The sequence below is a fragment of the Ceratosolen solmsi genome, unplaced genomic scaffold, assembly GCF_000503995.2.
Source record: "Ceratosolen solmsi marchali unplaced genomic scaffold, CerSol_1.0 scaffold30, whole genome shotgun sequence".
In the NCBI taxonomy this organism is placed as follows: domain Eukaryota; kingdom Metazoa; phylum Arthropoda; class Insecta; order Hymenoptera; family Agaonidae; genus Ceratosolen; species Ceratosolen solmsi.
Window position 1 is genome coordinate 6597672 of NW_011948421.1, and position 24349 is coordinate 6622020.

Consider the following 24349-nt stretch of genomic DNA (forward strand, 5'->3'; position numbering starts at 1 on the left):
AATATAAAAATCTAAACAGAAAGTAGCATATTTTTAAATATATTTTATAATTTATTTATAATATTTTTGTAAAATCTTATATACTTCTGGAAAACCAAAATTTTGATAAATTTTTAAATTATATTACTTTTTCAAATATATGAAAATTACTTTTTATGTAAATAAATTCTAACTAATGTATTTTATGTTTAAAAAAGTGAAATTATTTTTTAAATTAAATTTTAATTATAACAACATTTAAATACTATCAGAAAATAGCTAATTTATGAAAAACATTTCCTTAAAGGCTAGTATATATAAATAATAACCCTTCACAATAAAATAATTGTAATCTGATAAATGGCTAATAGATTAATTTATTTAATATTTATTTTGAAATAATTATAATATTATAATAAATACATTTTTAAAGTTATGAAATCTTATTAAATAATATTATTTTATAATTTAGGCACTGCACAAGTTCAAAAATTCAATCTAACAGGATCGCTTAAACTAGAAATCTTTAGCATCGTACATACATAAAGTGCGATCTTAGTGGCGATGGTTCGATTCAATGGCGGATCTAAATAAAGTTATATTCTGTCACAGGCTAATACGTATTTTTTTATCGTTGTACATTTGTAAGCTCTAAATGTGCACTCGTGCATTAAATGTTTTCGCTCATTTCGCATCACATAACAAGTTCCACTCTATGTTTAAGAAATAAATGAGATGCTTCTTTATTAAATTTTCATATGTTCACATTCCTTAAGAGGAAAAACTAAGAAATTCAATTTTTACATAAGAAAATTAGTGAATCATTGATGAGGTATTAAACAATATCTTCAGAAATGAATTAGTCTTACCATTGTAAATTATTAACTAAGAAAACTATTCATTATTTATAATTTTTATAGTTTGTTTGATTTTAATTCATAAAATATCAATTATGAAACTAAGGGTAAAATGTTAGAAAATTAAAAAAATATATAAAAAGAAGATTAAAAAACATCATATAACAAAACATGCACTAATCAAAGCTTAAATAAAAAATATAGTTTATTAATAATTACAAGTATATTTTTAAAATTATTTTTCAACTATTTATTGAACATTAAAATTGCATTTATATTACTTTGATAGATATCTGTTAATGAAAAAATTATCGTATTCCATATTTACTTCCTCAAAATCTAAAAACAGCTTGCCTGTTAATATAATATAAGTGCCGAGTGTTTAAATTTGAACGTCATAAATCAATATTGAAAAATATCATATTTTCAAGTAATTATTTAATTCATGTATAAAGATAAAATTTTGTACAAATAAATAACAAATTCAATTAATTTAAATAAAACACTGGATAACAAAATTAATTTTTATAATTGATAAATTTGATTTGTTATCACTAAGTTTTTCATTTACGAATTAAATTAAAAATGTGAACATTAATATTTAATATTAAAAACTATTCAAAAAAAGTTTTAAAAACAAATGCTATAAATATAATAATTATTATCCCCTCATATTTAAAAAAAGTATTGTTCAAAATATAAGATTTTATTTTGATCTACAATCTATAAACTTTTTATAAAATCTTAATTTAGTTTATAATGTAACTAAATATTTTTTTAATTTTAATGATTTCGCCGAAATTTATTGCTCTATGCATGTTTATTTGCATTTATGTAAATGAATGACAAAAATATTATTCAATTCAGAATTTCAAGAAATAAAATTAAAAGCAATCTATTATAATTATAATATTTGAACGTTACATCTTAGTACATTTCAATAAACTTCATAAGTTATATTATAACTTATGAATCAATTTATAAAAAATAATCATACAAATTTGGATAATATTCCACTTTAATTTATTTGAAAAATATGTCCCCTTTGGATCTTATGTCATTTGAAACAATATAATTACTATTATTATTTATAAATTATCATTTAAACTTAAATAATTAGTATTATTATAAGTATTATTATTTATAAATATCATTTTAAATTAAGTATATGAATTCAAACAGGAGAAAAATAAATATCAATTTCATCTATTAGTTACCAAAAATATTAAAAATATTACCTTTCTTAAATTTCTATTTTTATGAACTAAACCTTTCTTTATTTTAAAAATTATTGTAAATGATTTTATAATTATAATTTTTTTATAAAATGGATAATGCATTATTATAGTTATCATCAAAATTAACATTTAAGAGCTTTTTATATGATCAATTTAATTTTTAGTTCTTGAATAATAAGTTTCCTTTTTTTGTTTGTGTTCTTTATTGGAAATCTATCAATGAAAAAAGTATAGTCTGAATAAAATCTGAACTAGACTATTGAATTCAGACATATAGCAAATTATAAAAGCAATTCGGCCAAGCAACATTGATCCATTGTACACGCTACCGCGGAAACAAATCTATGCGACTGCGCGACGATCGATCGCGCACAGCTGAATTTTATAAATAGAATATTCACGTCGAGTATACAAACGTTAAGGTACACTACGAATTAGTTATTATTATGATGCTTAGTTAGAGCACACATGTATTTTCATTTACTCAAAGAATAGATAACTATAGATAATACTCGATTAATATGATTGCATATATTGAATTATCTATTCTTCATTTATTGTCAAATAAAAATTATTAGTACTATTGCTATTAGCGTGAGAAATATTGAATATTTACATAAAAATGTTTAATACTCTTTATTTAATTTTAATAACCACGCCTTTGGATACATTAGAGTAGTTCTAGATAACATTCTGACATTGGGCACTATCTATTTAAATAATAAAATGTAAACTTATTTGCAATCAATAAATTTAATATTGATAGAATAATAATAAGGTTACTTATTATAACATGTTGAATAATATTATCTCACAAAAATTTTTAATATTTTATTTTATAGTATTTTATTATGTATAGAATTTAGGTAAACTGAAAACAAATAATTTTTTCCATTATGTTTTTAATAATATATACACGTTAAGTCGATTAGAAATTTACAAAATTGATTTTTCATTTATTCATTCATATTTTATATTATTTATATTATTAATAATATTAAAATTAACTGGTAATAATGTTATAATATTTTGTTGCATTTATAACATAATTATAAATATTAAGTTATTTTACAACTATTATACAATTTCAATTCTAATGTTCATTTTTAACTTAAAACATTAGTTTAAAGTAAATAATTGATAAACAAAAATTAATTTAAAAATGATATAAATAATATATGATAATTATGAATTTCTATTATTTTAAATTAATTTTAAATTACTAATTAATTTATTTTAATAAAATTTAATAAATAATTAATCTACCGTTTATTTGTTATATGTGTTTATAAGTTTGTGAATATAAAGTTGTTTAATTTTATATTAAAATATTCGTTTATGTCTACAATTTTCTTATTAAAAAATTAAAATTCAATTGAAGTTTATTCAATATAGTTTCTATTTTTAAAAGCATTTACAAATATGAATTACATAGAATAAAAAAATAATATATCCGTGATGCGAAATATTCGAAACGGATAAAGCGCTGTATAATGTATGATGAATCTGAAATATTTTGAAAAGTACAATTTGAAACATAATTTATGTAGTGTAAAATCATAAAAGTATTGTTATTGAGAGTCCGGATTTATACTATGACTCGAGGAAAGTGATATTAATCCTAATTGATTTCATACGTGTGTAGGTTCGCAAAAATATGATATATTGATTTCTTTCTAATTAGTGAAAGCTCATAGTGATTATCATAACGAACAAAATTTTAAACAATGGAATTATGTTTAACAATAATGTGTAAAACTCTCTAATTAGTCAAACAACAAGATCAATGAAATCCAACCAATGCACACGTAAAGGAATAAGTGAATTTCACATACTAGTAGTGATATTGGACAATCAGTGAAAAAGACTGTATCATATCATTAAAAACAAAAACGAAGCAATATCTTTAGAAATATTATTAATGCTAAATGGCTTAAGAAGATGAAAGTTGCATTAGTAACTTTGCTTTTTCCTAATGATCTCAAGAAAAAAGACCACCATATACTCCAACAATCTTATCGGCACAAACGAAAAATGGAAGTAAAATAAATGTGAATTCGATATATTATTATTGAGTAGGAAAAAAGCAACAGACAAGCTCTATTATAATAATAACTACGATTTATTACAAATTTTTCATATTTAACTTGATGTGTATAATTCCTTTTGAAAAATAAAAAAATAGCGAAGGTCCCAATAAAAATAATAATAATTTTTTTCTCATAAAATTCGTATAAATACAGCGGTGAATTGGGAAATAAGGCATTATAATTATATAAATGTAAATGTATAATGTATTTGTATCAGCGCTTATTATTTGTATTTGATACTCTGAAGCATCTTTCTTTTCCAAAGCAAATGAAGAAGCCAAATCGAATATAAATAAATAAATCATCTTCATTATAAATAATATTAATAAAATTAAGAATTAATGGAATAATTATTTGAAAAATAACTAATCGGATCGTGCAAAATCAATAAAGTTGCAGCCCATTTTTAAAATTGTACATAATTTAGAGAATAAGTATTTCTTAGGGCTGTAAATAAGGCAATGTTGAAAAAATCTAATTTAATTTGGAGTATTCGGACATGTAAATTTAAGTAACTAAGAAATCAATGAAAGAAAACAAAGGAAATTATTAGTGCAATATAGTAATTAGTTACGTCTCTTGAACTTTGTTTTCATCGAGTTACAACTTTGAGAAACTTCATAAATAAAACAAAAGAATGAGAGACGTAAAAATTCATTGATACCTTTACTTTTGTATTTACATTTGATGTAATCTATCACTTACTGTAAATAAATACAATTTTGATTCTGAATTTAAATTAATTATTCCATCCATTTAAATAAATTCATATGCATACCATATAAGCTAGTTTATTACTTTATGATTAGCTGTAATTTAGCTAATTGTATATAAATATTTTACATTTTGATTAAAATTGAATGATTTAAGTATATTCTAATTGAATTTTTACGTCCTACATATATTAATTTAATAATTTAATAATTTCCAAACAAATTTTCAATGGCTCATACACTTATAATATAACTATATAATTATCTCAAAAACTCTTCAATATTTAATATTGATTCATCAAATATTTCAATATTAATTCAACAGTTTTTACTTACATTTCAGATCATTTTTAAAAATAAAAAATGAGTAGAAAATAAGAAACACTAATTAGATACAAATTTTTAAATTATCAGGTAATAATAAATTATGCATTCATAGAAAGTTATAATTAAATTTGATAAATTAAACCTTTTAATTATTTAATGAAAATTAGTGAACACTAAAGAATTGCAAAAAGACGGTCAACTATGGAAATATTAAATTGATATTTTTTATTGAAAGTAGAAGCAATTTTTCGTCAAACAATTATAGAATATAATTAATATATAAAATATAGTTAATTTAATTAATCGAGAAAATATTTCACTAATATTCATTCTATCAAATTAAGGATGTGATGTGTACGTGTAGAAAACAATATTAAAAAAAACTATATATAAATAAACAATGAAATAAATTTAATGTTTTTAAATAACAATTATTAGGTTAACCACGTTATTTGGCCTCGACTCTTTTAAGTTGATGTAGATGACAGATTAATTTTATTATGCTCAGTCTAATTACAATATTTTTCTTCGCATTTATGAATAATGTATAATTCTATAAAAATTTAATACAGAATCATGAATTATATATTGCTTGTAATAATTAATTTATATGCGTTTACATTATAATTAGAATAATACAAAAACTATTGATATACTCGAGTAACGATTTATTTGTCGATAAAATTTCTGTTTAATATAAATGTTATTAAAGTCATAAAATTTATCTTTAATATTTGGAACTGGATTTGGAACTTTTTAAAATAAACATATAACGAGAATATAAATTATCAGTATGTAAGAGTTATTTAGAAATTTCATAGTTTTCTATTTAAACTTTAAATACGAATGATAATAACAACGAATAGTAACTTTCTATAAATAAATAATAACTAAGTTTTAAAATTATTAGTTCGAATAGATATGTTAAAATTTTTAAAACACAAATACTGTACAGTACGTAAAAAAGAAGTTTAAAATATAAATCTTCTTCACGAAAATTAAATTAGGTAATAATACGTATAGTTTTTTAGTATCATCAAGTACAAGATTATAAAATTAATTGTATTTTAAATATTGTAAATTGATGCATCAAACAGAATTATAATATATTTAATAATACAAACGTTATTATAAATATATTATAGATTATTTAATCACTAGTAATTCTTACAAATATGTTAATTTCGAACAAATATTTTTATTTCAGGAACTGTATAAATCTTTTTCATTCTTGATAGAATTTTTATTTTATAAATTATAAAAAATTCTTTTGAATCGAATAAAGTTATTTTAAACTATAAGAAATAATAATAAACCTATTCGAGTAAATACTTTAAATACTTAGTAGGTTACTGTTATTTGTTAGATATTTAACAATAATACGTACAATAAAAGAGGTAAAAAACAAAAACATAGTCAGTAATAAAAGTATTCGACATTAATATTGCATAAAAAAAACTCCAGAAGAAATTCTGTGTTGAAAGTTCATAAGAATTATAATTATATTAAAATTAAAATTATAATTATATTAAAATTAAAATTATAATTATATAAAAATTAAAAATCAGAAATTTATATTTAATTATAAATCGAATCTTAGTACAATACACATTTAATTCAAAATTTTGCATATTTATATGAAACCATAAATAAAATATGAGAAACAAAAATAAATTGTTACGCGTTTCTATTCGTAAATCAATCATAAGTATTATTTTCTTGATTATATTTTTTAATATCAAAATCTGATTTACGTTTTTATAATATTTTAATAATATTAAAGTTTTACAATAATTATACGATTATTAATAATTATTAATTATTTCATATTAAAATAAAAATATTTTATTTATTATAAACATGAAATTTAATGTTTCATGCGGAACATTTTATTTACAATGATTTTCAAACAATTATATATATATATATATATATATATATATATATATGTATATATATACAAAATTTAAATTGATAGTTTATAAAGAAAATCGAAGGTGTTTTAGATTGATAAATATAAAAATTAATTAAATTGATATGATCATCCATGCGTACGAGAGTGAGTAAGATTCCATTTTTTAAGTGAAACAAGAGTATAATAAAGACATATCATAAAGAAATAAAAAGATAATTATTGGTTGAATTACTTATCAACATAAAAATTTAAAAGTAAATATATAAAAATTGTGAGTCCGTGTAAAATTGCATTCTCAAGACAAGAATACAGCTCTTTGTGTTTTTATGAACAAAAGTAATAGGAATAATTGTTATTATACTGCTGCGATTAAAATTATTATTACTATTACTAATGCCATTACCGATGCTGTTAATGTTGCTTATATTATTACTATTTCATTATATTATACTGAATACTGATAATACCAATTATATTTACTGATTAATCATTTTATCAACGATTGTCTTTTACTACTACGAATAAGTATAATTTATAACAATTTAAAGAGAAACATTCTTAATAATTAAGAGGTCATAGACATGAAGTATTTATCTCGGACTTAAGTTCCATATTATAGCTTTCTTCAAAATATATATAGCTACTTAATAAAAGAAAAACTAAAAGAGGAGTAATGTCTCTGAAAATCATTCTTGTCTTGAGCTTACGAGCTGACCACCACAGAAATATATTAATGACGAAAATTGAATAAAAAATACTCATCCATTATTGTACATATTATGTACCATAATTCATTTTCCATACTTTGTATCTAACTTTGTTCTTTATACCTACTCAAATATAAATACTATGATGTAACAAAATAAATCTGGATGTTATTGATAAGTTCATTATTTTACTGAGAAAACTTTAACCTATCCCATTTTATTTTTAATTATTAAATTTAATTATAAATTTGAATATTGTATTAGATTTACATAATATCTGTACATAATTATTAATAATAATTTGAATATTACATATGTATTAAACTCGAAACATTAAATGTTTTAATCATCAATAATATAATGTAACTAGAAATATAAACAATATCTATTGGTAATTAGTTCTTGATTAATTAAGTTTTTAAATATTTAGAAATTATTATATTTATAATAATAATATGTAAAATATGTAAAAATATTTTTTATATTATATTAAATTTATTAATAATAAATTCCTAATTTCTTGTGTAAAACTGCTGCAAAGCTAAATGTAATTTTTTTCTAAAACTGATCCATGTATTAAAAATAAAAAAAATTAAATAATTTTTCATATATATAATAACAGCCAATAAAATTTATATTTTTAGTACAAAAATCTCTTATGAACAGTTTATAGCATTTGATTTAAAATAAGTCATGTTTATATTTAAATTTATATTATTTTAATATAATTTCAGTATGTTATATTTAAAAAATAATACCCTTTTTCATTTGAATTAAATTTTTAAATAAACATTTCAGTATTTTTATGAATAATAATGTATTAGAAAATTATAGTACACTTATTATTTTGTATCAGCATTGAAAAGTAAATATAAGGAGTATATTTTATCATTAAATATTTAATGCATTACAATTATATCAGATATATTTAATCTTTTAATCATATTATTTCGCTTTTTGAATTAGAATTGACTTACTAATGACTGTTAAATTTATTAATAATAAATTTATTAATAATAAATTTAATAGTAACTATTATTTTAAAAATAAATTATTCAAATATATATAACTAATTCAATCATGTAAAGTAATTATCAAGTAAATTAATGTATACCAAACTGAAATAAATCGTAACATTGTTATGGATAAAATATATTAATTTTCATCTATTTTATTTATATCTATAAATTACTTGATGATTAAGAACAAAGCTCACAAAACATAATAAACTAATTGATTTAAAAATTAAAATAATATTGATTTATTGATGTTATTCCAAAATGAAATCTTAGAAATGATTTATTCATTTCAATAAATTATAAATTTAATCGATTAAACTTCTAAAAGAATAGTTTTTATTATTTTAAAAAACTTTAAAAACGAAAACTGAAGTACGTCTAGACAAAAGTTTCTATAAGTGTCGTTTGAAACTGAAAATTTCCGTTATATTTAACTTTTACAATGCAAAAATACTTTGAGCTTCATTAACTATACAGGTAAAATGACGCGTCGTCTGGTGTGCACATTTTTAATAGCATCAAAAATTCATTATCTGCATTTATTACCATTAGTAGACAAGCTTTCTAATTAAAATGCAGACGAATTTTCTTAATGTTTAATGATATTGGCAAACTCGTTTAAGATGCTATTCATATCGTGCTTTTTTACGACTATTTCATATTAACAAGATTTTGTTCTGCATACTAATTCTATGAACTATTGAAACTGTGTTTTGGTAAACAATGTATTTCCTCAAATCATTAAAATAATATATTATTTTAATAAAATTAAATAAATATTATTTTAATTTTTTTAATGAATTAAAAATATATAAATTTTTATATTCTTATAATACAATTCTAATTGAAATTACGAAATAATATTATTAAAATATTAAATATATCTGATATAATTGTAATGCATTAAATATTTAATGATAAAATATACTCCTTATATTTACTTTTCAATGCTGATACAAAATAATAAGTGTACTATAATTTTCTAATACATTATTATTCATAAAAATACTGAAATGTTTATTTAAAAATTTAATTCAAATGAAAAAGGGTATTATTTTTGTACTGTAATTAAATCTTGTAAAATAAATTTTTGTAACTGTTCATAAGAGATTTTTGTACTAAAAATATAAATTTTATTGGCTGTTATTATATATATGAAAAATTATTTAATTTTTTTTATTTTTAATACATGGATCAGTTTTAGAAAAAAATTACATTTAGCTTTGCAGCAGTTTTACACAAGAAATTAGGAATAATAATTCATTAACAGTACCTGGTTTATAGGAATAAAGTATTTTTAAATAAGAGATACTATTTATTAAAATTTGCTATTTTTAACTACTATTTATTAAATTTTAATAAAAAATAACATTGAAGCAATATATGAAAGTAACAAATTTGTGTTAAATGAAATTATTCACAAGAATATGTTTAGAGTTTAATGTTAATACACATAATATAATTAGCGATCTATAACTTTTAACAAAAAAATGTACTATTTAAACGATTTTAGTCATCGAAATACAAAAACTATAAAAGTACAATGATTACATACGTATTAATACGTATTTTCACTATAGACAAAACATTCTAATTCTAATTTATAAAATAAGAATAAAACAAAGTGCTTTACTCGTTAATATAAGCTCTCTTATATAGTTTTGTCATCTTTACGAAACATGTGGCGAGCGCGTAGGTGCCGCGGGCACAAGCAGTAGCTTTTGTGTTGCAAATCATGTTTACACTCTTGTTACCACTTAGAATTCAGCCCTTTTGCTGTCTCAATTCTCATTTCGTACCAATATCCCCAGGATACTTCTGGTCAACTAATTCATTGTATACCCGATCAACTAAATATACATACTGAATAATTAAAATCGATGGATTTAATCACATACTCAAATCAACATTTATTATAATCTATTTAAAATACGTTATTTATAAAAATTATTTCATTCAATTTTAATTAATCGATATTCTCTTTTATTAAACCGATGACTAATATCTACTCTAATAAATTTGAATTTAGTATACATAAAATTTCTTCGAGGTGTTACATATTATGAAAGATATCCAATATTTTTAAATTGAACTAACAATCTAATGTCTTTATATTATTAATTTCAACGATATAAAATCATGAAAACATCCATTTTTTTTTAATATTTTTTTTTCTTCAATTAAATTGTTACATGCTAATTCCTCTTCTTTATTCTCTATGTATAAATATACATGATCGCGAATATCAAAGAATATCCAGCAATGATTAGTTTGGATTTTCAAGCTGAGTGAAGGAAAGTATTATTGTTCAATTTTTGACACAAATACATGCACATATGTATGTAATAAATAGTTTATGATTGACAGATTCCTCCCTCTTTATAAATAATAAAAATACGCGTCTTTTTCTATTCGATCTCTCCCTCTCTCTCCTCTCTGTCTCTCGGTCTTTTTAAAAACATGCAGAAAAAATTTTTCATTATTTTATCTAGAACACGTTTCTCTTTTATAAATTTCTGTTAATATATATATTTTTTATTATTATATTTATTTCACTTTCATTATTGATGAAAATGGATTATTTATAGATATTCCATTTTTTATATATGTTGATAAAATGTTTCATTCTGTGGATACATTGTGAGAGATCTCAATTAAACGTAACTGTATACATAGTCGAACTTATGCAATCTGAATTAATAAGTTATATATACTTCTTAATTTTCTTAAATATAGAAGCTAAAAATAAAAAAATAATGAAATATCAGATAGATATTCCTAATGAAACTGAAACTTAAAATACTAATTTTCAAAATTAATTTTTATAAATTATCTGAAATACCTAAAATTAAAAAAAATATATCACAAATAAGAAATTAGTATATAATTATAAAAATTTGCATTAAAAGAAAATTATAATATTAAAAATACTCTTGCTCTATACATTAAAAATATTTGAATAAATTGAAATAAACATTTCTAGATCATTGACGATATAAATATATTAAATACGAAATATTTTTCATTTATATCAATAAATCGATTAGTTTTTACATCAATTTGAAAAATAATAATAAAATCAATAGCAAGATTAAATGATTTTTTTATATTTCTATTATTTGTAGTTAATAATTTAAGCTTGGAACAAAATTTACTTGTCTTGTGAATCAAAATATAAATAAAATTTTAGCTTATTTTTACTTTTACTAGAAAAAACAAAAGTTATAAATTTTATTTCATATATAAATATATATAGTTTTCTAAAGTAAAAAGAAATTCAAATATAATTACACAAACAATTTAGAGAAGAAAAAGAATAAAAAATAAGGTTATGTCAAGTTTATATAAAATTCTTTAATAATATTTTAATATATATTCCAAAAATTTTATTTTTGTATAAATAAACGTACATTAATATTTAAAATTAATTATTAATTCGATCTTTAATAAACTTTATTGAAATTAATATTCAATATAATAATATTAAATTAACTGCAGTAAATACAATAGTATTACTTATAAAGTTGAAACTTTTCTATTTTACGTGTATACGTTTCATTTATACGTTTATATTTTTCGAAATTAGTAATAAATTAAAAATAATAATAAATAATAATATATTCAATAAAAGTCATAATCATAAAACTTATATAAATTGTACGGCATAGTTTTGGGATTTTCTTATGCGTACTTCCAATTAAGCATAATTTAATGTGACTTATAATTAATTTAGTTTTACTTAATTTTTGTTTATATCTTGCACTAAATTATTGAACTGTATATATTTTATCATTTAAATTTTTTAAATTGTATTCACTTTTTAAACTATACTAATATGTCAATTATATCATAGAATCTAGAATCTCTCTACAGCTTCTTTAAACTCATTACCTAATCCTGTATTTTTCACACACACGTATATATACACATACGCTTATGCAGAGCAATTATTAGTTAATTTATGTTTATTTATAATAAAAATATTTAAAAAATTTGCAAGTATACAATATATATTCACAAATATAAACGATTATATTGATTTTATTATTATTTTTTTTTTTATTATTATTTTTATTATTAAAGAATGGAAAATCCAAATAATCTATGTTATATAATTGAACAATTTTATTTTTATAAATTTGTTTTTAGTTTTATACCTACTTTTATTTAGAAATTTTTATAAAATATACCATTTTTAAACTGTGATATTAACAAATTTTTAAAATATAGTTCATTTTAAAACAATAATGCATATGTTCCTTCTATTATCATTTTTTTAAAACAATACATATATTTTTTCATTTATGTATAATACTTATATATTGATAACAATGCAAATGAATATTCATATTATTACATGAAATTTGTTAACAATAAGAATAAAAATAATTGATCTTAACGAATAATTTCCATTTTAAAGTAGAAACTGATATATGAGTATCATAATTATTACGATATTTTATCTACGCAAAGAAACATATAAATAAATTTAATACTTGTTTGTACATATATACAAATTATTTTATATTTTTTTAAATAAATTTTGTTTAAGGAATTCATTAAAACTAAGATTACTTTTATATATTTTAATATTTTCAATCAGCAATGACTGATCTGGTAAGAAGAATAATTTATTTAATTTGATTTTAATGAAAAAATTCGAAAATTTATTATACATTACTTTTATATTTTTTATATTTTCAATTATTAATTCGTGATTGCATAACAATAATAATATATTTTTAGTCAAAAGTAATATTTTTCATTCGTTTCCAATAATATAAGTCGGTAAATTAATACACATTACTTTCATTAATAATCTTAATTAAAAACATAAACTTTTTTAAAGTATAAGAATCAGTTTTAAAAAATATTTCATATTTTATTTTTAGATTATTGCACATAACTATTATTATATTGTATCCTTTTATCATCATAAAAATAAATGAGGAAAAAAGTACTTACATGTTTATAATTAAACAATTCTTCTTCTATCAATTATATAGTTTTTCAACGGCTAGATTCATTATTGATAAAACTGAACAAAATATAATATAAGTAATCCTATATATAAAAACTAAAAAATAAAAAACTAATAAATAAATAACAGACAGCACAAATACAGTGTATTTTTCAATGTAAATTACTTTTTAATAATTTTAATAATAGATGAAAGTATTAAAAGATAAATTTTCCTAAAAATAAATATAATATTTTACATAAAAAATATTATTGAATATCTTAAATTATTCTATTAGTATTTATATAAAGTATGTAAACTAAAATATTATTAATAGATATTATATATATATATATATATATATATAAACTAAAGATTTAATTAAATTAATTAATAAAAGATACATATAATTTAATTAAATCTTTGGTTTAAAAAATTAATAATTATTTATATAATTCAACAAGTTGTGGAAATATTTATAAAATATTTTTGTAGATAAAACTTGTTCTTATTTTCAATCATTATCTTTTAAAATGATTTATAATTCTTCATAGAGTGATATACATTATAGATAAGAATTAAAAATTAATATCGATACAAAATATGAAAGTATGATATCGCCATCAAATTCACAATTGATTTAAATATCTTTCTTTTAGAGTATGAAGACAAATATTTTATTTAATTAAATAATGAATCAATTGAATATTTATATCGAAGCTTTTTATAATCAAAACATATCATTCGTTAGAAAAAAATGTACAGTGTTTATTTGAAAATAATGAAATTATTTTTTCAATCATAGATAAAACGTGTATACGATATCATTTTTCGACGTATTTTTTAATTCATATGCAACGATTTTCTTGCTAGCATTGTATCAAAAATTGATCTAATTCAATCATAACATGTGTAAAAGTATATGGTAATAACGTTGACAACGATATTAAAAAAAGTAACATGTTCCTAACCGTTTTATTTTTCGCCTTCATATTTTTAATAGAAAAATTATAAACGTTTTTCATCGTTGTTAAAAATTTTAATGGCTATATATATAGCGATTTTAATGGCTTGACATGTAATTATAAAAGATCGCACTAGCAATAAAATAAACTACACTCCCGCTTCTGTAACCCTCATTATTAACGGAACTTTTTATATCCTTGCTGCGATTGTGAATTAATGGAAATATGAAAGAATAAAAAATAGGGACCTTCAATGTCTATACAGTTTTATAAATACAGGAATTACTTAATTAAAAATACTGAATTGTTTTTAATTTTAAGATTCTTTTTACTTCTTAGATAATAGTTAGTTAGTTAAAGTTAGTTAAAGTTATTATAAAGTTAGTTTCTTATAATTTCTTATAAAATATTTATTGCCTTATTTGAGAATATAATTTATATTATAATTATTTATTTTACATAAAAATTATACTTCAAAAATAATTTCAAGTATTAAATTATTTATATAGATATAATGCTAATTTTTTTAATTAGTCATTAATAATAAAAAGTGGTCTTATTAAACAAATAGATTAATCCTTAAGTAATTGTAAATAAATAAATTTTGACTATTTTCACATATAAAATAGAGAAGATTCATTTTTCAATTTATTTTCGTAAAAAATTTATAACTTCATCATTATTAATCATGGAACTTAACAAAATTAAATATTTATATAAATTTATATTCTGCAATCAATGTTATATTAAAGTTTTTTCCATTTTTTTACTTTACTACTTTTTGTCATTTTCTGCTTTTCTAATTCTTTTATATGTACTATACTGAACCACAACTATAAAAACAAAAACTGGTCTCTGTTAATCAAGGAACTTTGATAAGAGTTAATCCATGCTTAGCGAGGTTAACTTAAATATTCCTTGTAAACTTCCGTAGTTACTGTTGAGGATTACTAAATGGGCGGCTCTGCATCAAATCATGCAAGAACGAAGTTGAAAGACTTATGATGTTACCACACTAATATTTTAACTTAGTATTAGTGGAAAAAATGAAATTATACATTGAACGATTAATATTACTAAATAATTATTTTTAAACAAAGTTGCATATGTTAAAATAAAAATAAATGTAAATATAAATAATATAAAAATTCTATTTGAAAAATTATTTTAAGAAATATGTTAATAAAAATGTTTGTTATTCAATTTTTTAATTATTTTTCTTCTTAAATTTGTTTACGATTAATTAAAATTTAGAAGAAAAGTAATTGTATAATCAAGCATTAGTACTGTAAAATAAAAATTAAATTTAATTAATTATATTTTCAATTTTAATTGGCAAGAAATCTATAAGAAAATTCATTAGATTTCAGCATAGTACATAAATTAACTTTATAATACGTAAACATTTTACATATACTTATGTGTACAGTATTTATTATTTAACATAACAAATATTTAACATAACTAATACTGAATTTTAAATTATTCTAAAAATTTTAATTATATCTCATATCAATGTAGATTTTGTATTAGTAGTGCTAACAAATACACATGCTATATATAATTTCTTATATATTATGTATATTATTTTTTAACCACTAATCATTTTTAGAATGTAAACGATAACACATAGTTAAATTGTATTCTTATTATTGGAACATAATGAATAAAAGTTTTTTAACATAAATTTTTTTAATATTCAAATTATCTAAAATGAATTATAACTTTTGTTTTTCCAAAATCTACTATTGGATTCTAGACGTTTTTATTTATTTGTACCTTACAACAATAAGGAAGTCTCATTTATATCAACATATCCAAGATTTACGTATTATAAATATTTGTGAAGTTATATATTTATTAGTAGATTGAACAAACTTATGCAAGATTTATTTACTACAAATAAAATTGAACGTTAGCTACAAACATGAAACAGATAATATTTATTCATTGAATGAAAATATTAAATGTAAATATTCGCAGATATTTATACATGTTCAATGTAATCTAGCAATAAAATTAATAATACTTTCAACTTTGAATGTATTAGCAATGTATTCATAATTTATATTTTAACAGATTTAAAGAATTGTTTAAATACTTGGAATATATAACGTAGTAACATATATTATCTATTTTTTAATCCCTTTCAATATTCTTATATTAAAAAGATATTTAAAAATTACATTTTAAAATATCTATAAAATTTAAGATGAATAGGGTAAAACGTTTTAATCATAAATACATTAAAGCTTATGGTGCTTTTGATACCCGGGACCAGGATCAGTTACAAAAAACAGTTAAAACTAATTTAGTTTAATTAATTCGTTACTAAAATTCATAAAATATTAATATATTTTAATATAAGTTATAATTATTTGTCATTTATTCAGGCATAGATAATTTTTTATTCATTTTTGCTATTATTTTTTACTACAGCCTGAAACAGAAATAATAAATAATTATACAGAAATAAAACGCAAAATATAAGATATTTTAATAATAAAGTTAATAAAATAATTTTTTATTTAATAAAATTTGATTAAATAATTAACTTATCCAAATTATTAAATAAAATTGATTAAAGGGTCATTGTATACTTGTATTAAAATAAAACAAAATATTTTCATGAAAAACTGAAAATTCATTTACACATTATAAATTTATCAATTTATGTAACTGATAAAAAAATCTACATATAATAAAACTTATCCTAAATTGACAAATATTAAAATACTTCAAATAAACAAAACTAAAATAAAATCATTAAATAACTAGAGTATACAAAATAACCCATATAAAATGAGTAAAAGATACAAAAAAAATAAAGGAAAGACAAACATGAAAAAAATAGAAAGATTATGCTGTGTGTATGTTTTGAGAACGGTATTATATCGAGTATAAAGAGTGGCTGCGTCTCGGGGGAAAGGAAGCCTGGGCAAGTTCGTATATGTTTTACCCTTATGTCGTGACCCCTCTACGAATTTAGACGAATTTTCTCTAGTCCTTTATTTCTTTCTCCCTGTAGAACTCTCTCTCTCTCTCTCTCTCTCTCTCTCTCTCTCTCTCTCTCTCTTTCTGGCTTTCTTTATGTCTTAGTATATTTTTTATATTTCTATCTGATACACACGATCAAGTTAATATTCTAATCATGTGTATAATATAATATCATATATAATATGTCACTAAAAAAAACTCTTTCTGAGTTTTACTTGCCTCGCTGCACCGTTCTACTCTAAATCACTTCAAATCACTTGCTAGCTCACTCACCCTTTATCTTAATATGCCATAGTAATAGCACTAGCTGTTCAACTCATTCAAAGCTATAACCAACAATGTGAAACCCCAATAAACTATTCCTGCCCGTTATCTCATTAACAGTCTACTTTTCCATTCATCTCTGCTCCCCTTTCACTCCCTCACTCTCCTTCTCAAACGCATACTTTTATTATCCCTTAATATACCTTAGCTATTAAATATTTTAAATTTAAGAGTCCATGATTTCAAAAACTAAATGTATTCTCATATAAAGGAATAATATATTTTATAGAAAATAAAAAAATCAAATACATCATATAATTTTAATCATGTACAATTTTTTTATTGTTATACTTTTACCTACGAAATAACGAAGATTAATATACAAAATGCAAAAATAATACATATTAGTTATTTTTGCATATTTCTAATTTTACGTATAATTAATTTTTGTAACAGACATTATTTCTACTTGATAAGAATATTTTAATATTAGACAATTAATATTAGATATCTAAACTGATTAAAAATATATCTTAATACAATGATAAAATTACTATTAATTTCTGCATACAATTTGTCAGCTCAATTCTCTTATGCAAGGAAATTATAAATCGTTATCTAAAAATACGAGAAATGAAAATTTACAATAAATAAAACTATACTAGTAATTCACCTAGTCACTATACATAAATTACAATAAAAAGAGAAATAAATTATTAAAATAAAAAAAATCAGTTAATATTATAATAGTTTTAAAAAACGTATTTATATTATCAAATTTATTACATACTTGATAGATGCAGCATTTAAAATGTTATTTGAAGAAAATGAATAAAAATGAAATGTTAAGTTAATAAATTTGTAAGAATATTTAAACTAATATTTAATTGAGTAACTTTTAAATAGTTAATAATATATAATATAGGTGTTTAAAATTGTAATAATTATAAACAAAATTTATGAATATACACGAATGCTTTGAATTATGGAACATTTAAATTAATTAGCTAAAAAATTATGTTTATGGATTAAACATTTTCTAATTATTATTTAACATACAGAAAAATAAATGCATATTAATTGAAAAATTGAAAAACAGTAATAAATAGAAAAACACTATAATTATAGTCTTCTTAATTATATTAATATCGTATTAAGTATATTTTAAATATATTAAAATATTAATTATATGAATTCTTAAATGTATTAATATATTAATTATATGATTTCTTAATTATATTAATATATTAATTATATGAATTCTTAGTTATATGAACATAATAATATAAAATTCGAATAATTATATTATATAAAAGTTTTATATACGTAGAAATATATTATATTGCATAAAATAAAAATTACTGTAAAATGAGTTACTATAAATCCATTCCCCAACACAGTTAAGAAAGTGTAATATTTCATAATAAACGAGTAAAATTTCACAAGAAAACTCTATAACGATTGACATTCACACAGCCACATCTGAAGAATTAAAAACATCACTCTATTGAAATTCATATATATATATAAGCATATACTTCCTGCTAAACTGTCATATAATCAACCAGTCGATTTCTTATAAATTACTTAGTAGTTAAGTCAGCGAATAGGAAACAACAGTGACAGGAATACCAAACCGCTACTATTTTCTTTTGGTTTGGTAGTGTGTATAAGTCAGTCTTACCTCTATGAAAGATTAACAAGACCTTGCACAAGCTTCTTTTCCAGGCGTTGACAATATATTAGAAAACCAACTTTTCAAAACCTTTCCAGTTCTTTCACATATCTGACATGTATCTGTATTTGAATACAAGTGACTATTGTTTGGAATAATTATTTCGTTTACAACTTATTTTATTTATGAATTTTTATAAGAAAATTATTCTATTTTTGTTTTATATTTCACCTTATAGATATCTGATTTATCTAAAGCTTATTACTCTATATTATACTGAACACTATTTAATAGCGATGATATATTACTTTTTAAAAGTATACAACAATTACTGACTTAAAACTGTAAGATAACTTTAACAAATGTTTCACAATATTTAATACGCAATATGCAATATATTATAATTATACCTATAAAAAGCGTAATGTAACAGAAAATTATCGTATCTTACAAAATACAGAATCTTATATTTACGTAAAAAGCGACATTTTGAACAATATTTTGAAAGTATTTGTAATAAATGTAGGTAGACCAAGGCAACATCTCAGCTCATTTTTCAGCAGTTAAAAATTACAAATCTAAATAAATAGATATGCTGGTGAGACTTTCATAAGAATTTATTATTTAAATCATAACTATAACACTATTTTCTTTAAACGTATTTACATCAATATTTTCATTATCAAATTTAATAATTTATTCATTTATACAGTATTTATACGATTTATACAATACTTCGTATAAAGTGACTCGATATACAATGTTTGAAAAAATCTAAAAATTGTACTTTCTTTTACGCGATTTCAGGCATATAAGATTTTACCAACCTAAGAATAACTATACGCTGTAATTTTTCCCATAATAAATGAATTGTTAAGAAATTTACTTAAGTGAACGAGGTGGAAAAAAAGACAAAGTCAATGTATTTAAATAATTTTCTCCCAAATTTTGATATGTAGACAAATTTAAAAAATACAATGTAAATATCATTTTAATAAAATTAAAGAAATGAACGTATATTGAACTAAATTTAAACAAAAATATTGAATAAATTAGAATTTATAAATAAATACTATCCATCTAAAACAATAAATAAAAAATAAATATTTGAGCCATAAATAGAAAAATTCTCTAAAAAGCAAGTTTTTATGATTATTCAGCGAGAGTTATATGCAATAACAATCTTTCATTTATAAATTATTAAATTATTAAATCTTCATATCATTCAATTCAATTCTTGAAAAGTTTATGTTATTAAAAGTTCTAGTAAAGGCACAATATTGACTTTAGAGATTTAACAATTGAAAAATAAAAAACAATAATAACAATAAGGAAAATTTAATAAATTCATAATTCGCAAACAATTAATTGAAAATGAATTATATAATTATTTAAACTTCTAAATAATGTAAGAAATACCTATATTATTAACAAAATATAAATTAAAATTTTAGAAAAAGAACAACTTTTATACGTCATAATTTTCGAACTACTACTATAATTACTGGATACACAATTATACAATAGAATGAAAAACATAAGAAAAATTTATCTTGCATTAAATAATAAAAATTTCCCAAACTCAAATATTAATAAATATAGTATTTCCTAATAAAATCACTTATTTTATTAGAAAACATATATAAACTTAATGAAAAGTCACAAAAGAATAAATTACATTTTTAATTAATTTTGTATTATGAAAATAAGAACATGATAGTAAAGAAATAATATTTTTTGACTTTTAATTAAAAATTAATAATATTAATTTAATTATAAATATAATAATATTAATATACAAATTTTAAAAATACAATTAGTAAAAGTAGAAAGAATAATTAAATTATTACAAAAAGTTAATAATTATCAGTTGAAAATATAAATCTTTTATAAATAAATTATTAACTGCGTAAATACAAACTTTGTAACCAAATATTAGATAAAAATAAAATATTATAAAAAGTGCAAAGTTTAAAGATGAATTATAAACTTATTTAGATATTATTAATCAATCAATATTTTTATCATTGATGAAAATTAAAAAATTAACATATTCGATATAAGAAATATCAATATAGTTTAGAAATCTATTTAAAAAAATTTTTTAGTAAATGAACAAATTTTAGTAAAGAATTAAGAAAATGTGCAATAGTCTATTAATTGTACTTATTAAGATCAAGGCTTAAAGACAAGATAATTTAAAATATTTAAAAAAAATTATTTTAAATGATTTTAGTATTTATTAGTATTTGTATAATGTAAATATTAGTATTTGTAGATAAACATATAACAATTAAACAATTAATAACATTTGAGATTATTCTAATTTTTATATAACATCATATATGTTTTTATTATAAAAAATATATATAAATTAGCATAAATATAAATAGTAACTTATTCATATATTCAAATCATAATGAAACAAATTTTCTTTCGGTGCAAAAGTTTTTCTTTTTACTTTAGTAAGAATTTTAAATAAGAAATTTGATTAAGGCCATAATAATAAAAGTAATAAAATAAGTTTAATAAGAAAGTAATTGTTTAACAAAAATAAAGTTTAAATTTTATTTTTTCAAATTTATTGCAAGAAGTAAGCATCATATAAATAATTAAACAACTCCAACAAAATTTACTATTTATTTTTATAATATTCAAAACTATAATAATTTTTAAACTGCAGATAAATTACTTTGAAAAAAGAAAGGAAACAGTTTTATAATAAAAGATATTATTAACAATTACAGCAATTTAGTGATCTTCAAAATAAATGAACGATAAGAAACATACGCAAGGGGCCATGTAACATTGAAAGCACTTGCAAGAAATAGGTTCTGAAAAGATAAGTACTATGTGTAGTTGATAAGGTTCATACATTTGCAAAGAAACCAAAGCCTGCACAAGCAGTGCACGGAATAATACGGAGAAACGCAAACAATTCGAGTTGTTTCAACAATGAACTTTTGTAAAGAGCTACGCGTTTACTCGTGTCAATTATTAATTGGGTATATCGGTAGAAGCTCGCGAACACATTCTCTCTTAAGAGCTCTTCTTTTCGTTAACATCACGTGTTTTCTACAACATGATATGTATTTACATTGTTCTCATAATTTTGTAATAAACAAAAATTTCAGAAGAAATAAATTACGGATAGTAAACTGCGTTTGTAATAGTATTACATATAAATATACTATACAAGTTCTATTTCTGTATCTATTTTTAAAATTTTACCTCTCTTGTCTTTTTTTGAATAGTATAAAGCTATTCTCATATAAACTTGCATATAAAATGAAAAATATTTTTGCTTTGAGCATACACAAAGTTATTTGTGGATTGAATAAAGAAGTTGTTGTTAAAAACTATTTGAATATTGAAGAATAATGATAAAAAAACTGTTTTTGAATAAATATCAAAACTATTCAAAGATAAATTACATTTAGTTTAGAATTATTGTTTAAAATTTTTAAAATAAATACAATAATAGATTATTTATTACAATAACATGCAGAACTTTGTCGATAATGTAATATCTGATCATTTAAAGTAAACACCATACTACAATTATTCTAAGAAACCTCCGTTTTAATTCAAATAGCTGAATCAATAAAAACTACTAAACTAAATATTTAAAAAATACTCATTTTTATATATATTTAATCGAATTAGCTTTATATAGAGTTAAAAATTTTTAAATAGTTTTAAAATCGATAATATTTTAGAAAAACAGATTAATGATTTTCTCTTACTAATGAATTGATAATTTGTTTACATTCCATTTAAGCCAAATTTAAACTTGTTTAAAAATATTTTTTTTATTATTCATTTATATAATATTTTACATATAATAATTTATATATAATAAATTATACAAAATAATTCTGTAATTAAACAGATTTAAAGAAATATTTAAACTTAAATCAAATATATTAAAAAAGTCAATATTAAAAAATTGTAAAGTATTGTAGTTGTGAATTTTTAAATAAAATACTAAAATACGGAATTATTGATTAATATATAATTTAAATATTCATATTTATATGAAAATTAAATTAAAATGAATAATTCATATTTATTAAAAAGTAAAATATTAATTAAAAACTAATGTAGAACGAATTTCTTAACTATTTAATTACATTGAAGTTATTAATTTAATTCTTTTGTCAGATAAAAATTCAAAGTTTATTTGTATAAAATGAATATAAATTTATTTCTTATAATAGAACAATAAATTTGAAGGTAATAACTTAATAATAACTTTGTAAGTTAAGTCCTTTTTATGATACTTATGAATTAATATTCTTATTACTAATTGATATAATAAGTTATTGTAGTTATTAAGAAGTATATACGTTCATAAATATGAAATATAAAAATAATATAGTCTTTTCAATTATATATTTAAAAAAACAAAAGTTAATAATTGCAAAGAATAAATCTGATATTATTTCATTTAGATTGATTTTGTTTTCTTCTATAAATTTAAAAATCAAAGATATGTTAAAAATAGTGTTTTTAATTCTAATAATTTATTCTTTTTATAGTACAATTGAAATGAAAATTATTTGAAAAGCTCTTTTCTCATATATTCATTATTCACAACCTAAGACTCATAAAATATTTTGAAAAGTATTAGAATATACTAA